The 5,738-nt window shown below is 42.4% G+C and overlaps 2 long non-coding RNA genes across 5 annotated transcripts; both read right to left on the bottom strand.

The window, feature by feature from the left end:
- Positions 1 to 234: 234 nt before the first annotated feature.
- On the bottom strand, positions 235 to 3,276 carry LOC137244272 (uncharacterized). 4 transcript variants are annotated; one of them, XR_010950871.1, is made up of 7 exons: positions 3,031 to 3,276; positions 2,902 to 2,939; positions 2,388 to 2,736; positions 1,372 to 2,322; positions 1,057 to 1,296; positions 576 to 986; positions 235 to 517 (listed from the first exon to the last, which is right to left on the bottom strand). It is a non-coding gene; the product is annotated as an uncharacterized lncRNA (long non-coding RNA). The 4 variants fall into 4 exon arrangements; XR_010950869.1 differs by having other exon boundaries at positions 1,368 to 2,736; XR_010950870.1 differs by having other exon boundaries at positions 1,053 to 1,296; positions 1,372 to 2,736.
- A 370-nt stretch (positions 3,277 to 3,646) lies between these two features.
- Positions 3,647 to 4,807, bottom strand: LOC137244273 (uncharacterized). The gene is made up of 2 exons (XR_010950873.1): positions 4,383 to 4,807; positions 3,647 to 4,310 (listed from the first exon to the last, which is right to left on the bottom strand). It is a non-coding gene; the product is annotated as an uncharacterized lncRNA (long non-coding RNA).
- Between the last annotated feature and the right edge of the window lie 931 nt (positions 4,808 to 5,738).

The following is a 5,738-nucleotide window of genomic DNA, read 5'->3' as shown; positions in this document are numbered from 1 at the left end:
TTCTTAACAAGTATGGCCGCAGGGACGCACGGAAACTTCTTCCTTAAGAGCCTCTGCCTGTTAAATAGTGGCCAGATTAGCGCTTTCGTCGCGATGTTACAACAAACCGCAACAAATAACATCAAAAAATAAACAGTTTAGTATTCCATTGTTAAAAAAAAAAAACAAAAAAAAAAAGGTCATGGTGGGTCAGAGCAATTACAATTCGCACACTGTAGACCTAAGAATCTCTTATCTGAGTGGGACTATATTCCCAGCTGTTTATTAACTGTGATGCACTACCAAATTACAAACTACTTACAGAATATGTGTTTTCTTACCCCACAATCCACTTGATTCCTTCTCTTTTCCTCTCGCGGACGTAGAGGAGTTCTTAAAGCACGATGAGGTGCAGCGAAGCACGTTGTTCCGTCGTCACAAATTCGCTTTATACATGATCATAGTTTTAACCGATGAGAGGTTTCTTCCGCAGCATTGTCAGACACGAAATTATTGCGCACAAATATCAATAAGCGATCTGGAAAAGTGGCCAAGGATTATTTAGCTGAATGTTCCTTAGACAGGTACTCGCTTACGCTTGAAACTGGAGCTGACAAGATCGAACCCAGGAAATTATTTATAGCCTCCAAATTGGTGATGTTGTCGTGCAGTAGTGAGTTACAATGATTAGGCCCTGCTGTGCAAGAGTGCGCACCTTGGAGAATCGTTCTGCATATGCATATCGACAAGGGAAGCGCACAGCGCCATTATAGAATTAAGCACAACTGGCAAAACTCGTAGTATATTACGCAAACGTATTAAATCTGCGTCAGCATCATAGTCTACATAGGTGGGCCGGGTTAACTATAATGCCGGATATAGATTGTGCATATGTAGCATCGTGCTCTCGTGGCTTGTATTGCCTACCAAAGGTCCATAGCAGTATACCAAACCATCCAGTTCCTTTCGGTAAAGCGAAGCCGCAGAGAGAATTTGATTCATGTCACCTGAAACGAAAAAAAAGGTACTGAGAAGAAAAGTAAAAAAAAAAAAAAATTTCGAGGACAATTCACCTACGGCGTCTTTTTCTTAATGAAAATCCAAATGCTTTCAAGCACCAATTTTATTATCCCTTCGCGGCAGCTCGCTTTCTTAGTGCCATTATTATCCGGCATTTCTTGTTCGGATACTTCGATTTCACGCCGACGAAATCCATGTCAGGCCAACTGTGAAGTGATCAATCGTATATGATGATGGTAGGTCCACACCTTGATGGTAGAGTCCATGCTTGCCATAATAAGCCAACGAGTATCTGGACTAGAGGAAATATCATTCAATTCCGGTACCAAACGCTTTTCCTCAATATTCCAAATATTCAACATACTCACATACCAGTTGACTAATTGTTTGCTGGTTAGCTTTATCCTTGATTTCTGTTCCAATAGCATATGTTTAGAGCGTTCAGCTCGTTTTCAAAAGCTCGTTCACAGTGTGGTGTTTCCGGCTGGAGTTGCAATGTTGCTCCTCCCTATGCTGCTTCAACTCTGATTCGGATTTACATGCGCATACACAATTTGAACAATTAAAAACTCTATGCTCTTTTTCATGTATCGAGTAGTTGCTGCGACGTTTAAAGTCCTCTAGGCTTTGCCTTGTAATAACATTGATGTACCGCGCATCAGCTTTGCACAGAGACGGCACCACATTTGCAAATTATCCACTTGCCACACAAAATTGGATCAGAGCATATAGCTGCACTGACGGGCATATTAATTCCAGCTACCTTTTGCATTGGAACCCAAGATATTTCCGGATAAACGTTTATAAAACAATTACTTTTGTGTTTCAACCATTTACATCACAAATCACCTACGGAAACGGACTCGTTGTAAATCGCCGGGGGCCTATAAGTAGTAAAGTTTTGACGCCACCACATCCCTCTTTACTATTTTGCAACTCATTCTCATCTAAACTTTTAACAATTTCACGCAGACGGAAAGCGTTTCCGCATTGCCATCTATTCGCTTCATCGGTTTTTCAGGCAATATGATTGCAGCTGATAATAGTTTTTGAAATCTTTGCAAAACTAATGCACCTATAATTTTTTTATTAATTTAGTACAATTTCGTACTACCTCATTCCTATCACGCAACTTAATGTCAACTGCTGACAGACCGTTACCACATTTTATACGCTCTTCTTCAACACGTTTGCAATCTCTTCTAGCGTTATAGAAGTCGTCCCTAGAATATGTGCGTTCGAATCCTACTAATGCTAAACGCTTTGTACTGGGGATTTTTAAGCGATCTTTAAGCGTCGCACATCCGCATTTTGAGAAAGCGTCTGTAAATAAGCATAGAAATCTTTTTATACACTGCTGCCAGTACTGCGCCGTTGAAATTTTGCACCTGACAATTCATAAGCACTACATGGCAGCAAAAGGTAAAAGCTTCTTGTTGCTGCAAAAATGGGTACCCATGGTGAAAGTTCATCAGAGTGATTACCAATAACCCAATCAACATCTTCAGTTGCTGGCACTTCGAGCCAGCGGTTCAATTGTGTGCTCAATTAAAAGAATTTGTTTTTGGATAAAAAGACCAATATTTTGCGTGCATTTGTCATAACAATACCCATTGTAGCCCATTCCAAAAAAAAAAAAGTATCCCCCAATGATGAATGACCAAAATCAACCAACACAACGTTCTGCGTTTTTTATTCTCATCTGGTAGGTCCTGCTTGTAGAAACCATGATAGAACCTGCAAAGAGAAAGAGAAAAAGGAAGAAGCTATTAGATAAATGCATAAATTGGCATCGCAAAGAGGTGACCACTGACGGCGCGGCCGACGCCGCAGTTGGAGCACCCCTTTACGATGCCGGTAATCTAGAAAACTAAAGAAAAAAGGGAAAACGATACATCAAACCCATCTGTTCCATCTCCTGGATCCCCATCACCAATCACCTGAAAATAAACAAAAAATGAATTAAAACTCTGAAATAACATAAGAAATATTTATTTAAGCAAAATTATTGAAAAATATTTTACCACTTACCTTTTTGTCCGGCAACGCGTAAATTTCATATGAATTGAAGCAAAAAACGGTAAAATAAATCTTTCGATTCATTTTTTTTTTGCTTCATTCTCTATACTGGAATGTTCAAACCAGTATGTATGTATGTATGATACATACAAGAAAACGAGAAACGACAGAGTTGCCATGTTACCCAACTCGACCACCCAATGGTGCGTTTCTTGTTTGCGTCTGTATAAGATTAGAGAAGACAACACAAGGTTACATCACAAGAGCAACCCCCCCCCACGTAACTAATCAGGCCGAAATAATATGAAGGATAATACAAATCCATTTATTATTTTTTTTCTTCTTTCCAACAAATTTTAAATTAAAAATTACTTCACAGCCGTAACTGAGTGGCACAGAAACCCACTTCAGTGGCGAAGACGGCGATGAACGGAGAGCGCTGCGGACGACGCATACCGCTTGGGGCAACTCCAACACCTATACGGGTAAAATTGCATATGCCCATTTAGATGGGCAATCAAGCCGCCAAACGAACGAAGATGCCGTTGGCACACACGACATCGATACCCCCCCTGAGGCGTTGGACCCTGTGCTGGCTGCTGCTCCCACAACACGTTCTCCTGCGCCTGATGGAACTTGGCATACCAGGCGGTGGTGCTCCCGCGTAGTTTTACCACCAGAGGCGTCTGCAGGGCCCGGAGCACACAGTGATAATACACACAGGATAATACAAATCCATTTATTATTTTTTTTCTTCTTTCCAACAAATTTTAAATTAAAAATTACTTCACAGCCGTAACTGAGTGGCACAGAAACCCACTTCAGTGGCGAAGACGGCGATGAACGGAGAGCGCTGCGGACGACGCATACCGCTTGGGGCAACTCCAACACCTATACGGGTAAAATTGCATATGCCCATTTAGATGGGCAATCAAGCCGCCAAACGAACGAAGATGCCGTTGGCACACACGACATCGATACCCCCCCTGAGGCGTTGGACCCTGTGCTGGCTGCTGCTCCTACAACACGTTCTCCTGCGCCTGATGGAACTTGGCATACCAGGCGGTGGTGCTCCCGCGTAGTTTTACCACCAGAGGCGTCTGCAGGGCCCGGAGCACACAGGGCCTAACTTGCCGCAACACCTCCTCCACCGCCTGCTGCACCAACTCGTCCGGCGCGTGGCAAATGTAGGAGCCCCTCCGCCGCTCCGGGTATTGTACATCCGCCACCACCTGGATTGGCTCCTCTCCCCCAGTCTCCAAACACACGAGAAGCATTTGCATCGGTTCCATCTAAAAAAAAACACAGAAAAAAACCCATTAGAAAAAGCTATTAAAAATCAGTGAGGAACCCGTCATACTTACATTTAAACAGCTTGAAAATCCAAATAACAATGTGGTGAGGGTAATGTATCCACCACAATCCTGCATTCATGTATCCTGGAAAATTCCTGTTACGGGAAAACAACTGGATGGCAACCCGCAATAACCACGGCAGCTTCATTAGGGCTGTCAGACTAAGGGCGGATACCGAACATTAAATGGACAAAATAAGTACCGAAAACCACACAAAACATCACAATCGGGACTGACGCGTCTTTTGTATTTTTGCCAATACGGGCATCTACTGCAGTACCAAGCAGTCATCCATAACAAATGAATTCAAAAAAAAGGAGGAAAACAAAACAAAAACAAACCTCTCCTTGCACAAAAAATTTAACATTTTTTTTACAAAGACATTTTTTTTGTTGTCGTTTTTTTTTACCCTTTCCGTTTTTTTTGGGTACTGTTTTCTGGCTGGGGGGCAGGACTTGTTGTTTTTCAACAACAAATATCACAAAAGGTCATTATAAGGGCTCGGTACAAAAACAAACCGGGTCCCGAAATAAAAGAATCCCGACACGACAAAATCCCGAAATGGGAAAAGTCAACTGTTTCTACCGGCCTAGTGTGCTACTGCCCCAGTGACCTAGTTTTTTTTTTCAAGGGCAAGCAAATACATATATGTATATATATACTCGCACACCACAAATTCACCATACCAGCTGTCAGCTAACCAAGAAATACACGACAGAGTTGCATGGTACATTTAGCATAATGGTACGCGCAGATAGAACGCGTCGCGGAGAACGCATCGCCAATCTGCAAATTTATGTCAGGTGAACGTAAATAACGCATCTCTGCTTGGTAAGAATTGTATTTAATAATATGCTTCGCAATATGCACTTGATTCATCTATTTTGACATACGTCTTGTAATAAAACACCGCCGTTTCACCCAACCAACCTCACGGTCACTCGCCATGGCACATCAAAAGATGCCACACCTCCTCCAACAAAAAAGGCAGTCGCCCCGAGAGCGACACGATACTTTAGACGCTGGAACGGAGACCTCGGCTTCTTCGTCCAGCCAAAAAAAAAACCCTAAACAAAAATAAGGCGAGTCTGGAACGGAGACTTCGGCCTCTTCGTCCAACCAAACAAAAATAATGCGAATCTGGAACGGAGACCGCGGCCTCTCCGTCCAACAAAAAAAATTTTGCCAGTCTGGAACGGAGACCTCGGCCTCTTCGTCCAGCACGATTGACCTGCTACGTCATGTAACTTCATGGATTCTATATATATCTAAGAATTATGTATAACCAAAGGCAAGAAATATTCACTTTCCTCCACTTCTAATGTTTATTTTTCATCCTAGCTTAGGTGGCATGCTAAGCAAGTC

This window comes from Eurosta solidaginis, chromosome 3 (genome assembly GCF_040869045.1).
Source record: "Eurosta solidaginis isolate ZX-2024a chromosome 3, ASM4086904v1, whole genome shotgun sequence".
Classification (NCBI taxonomy): Eukaryota; Metazoa; Arthropoda; class Insecta; order Diptera; family Tephritidae; genus Eurosta; species Eurosta solidaginis.
Note: the sequence above shows the minus strand (reverse complement) of the source record. Positions and strands in the feature narration are given on the sequence as shown.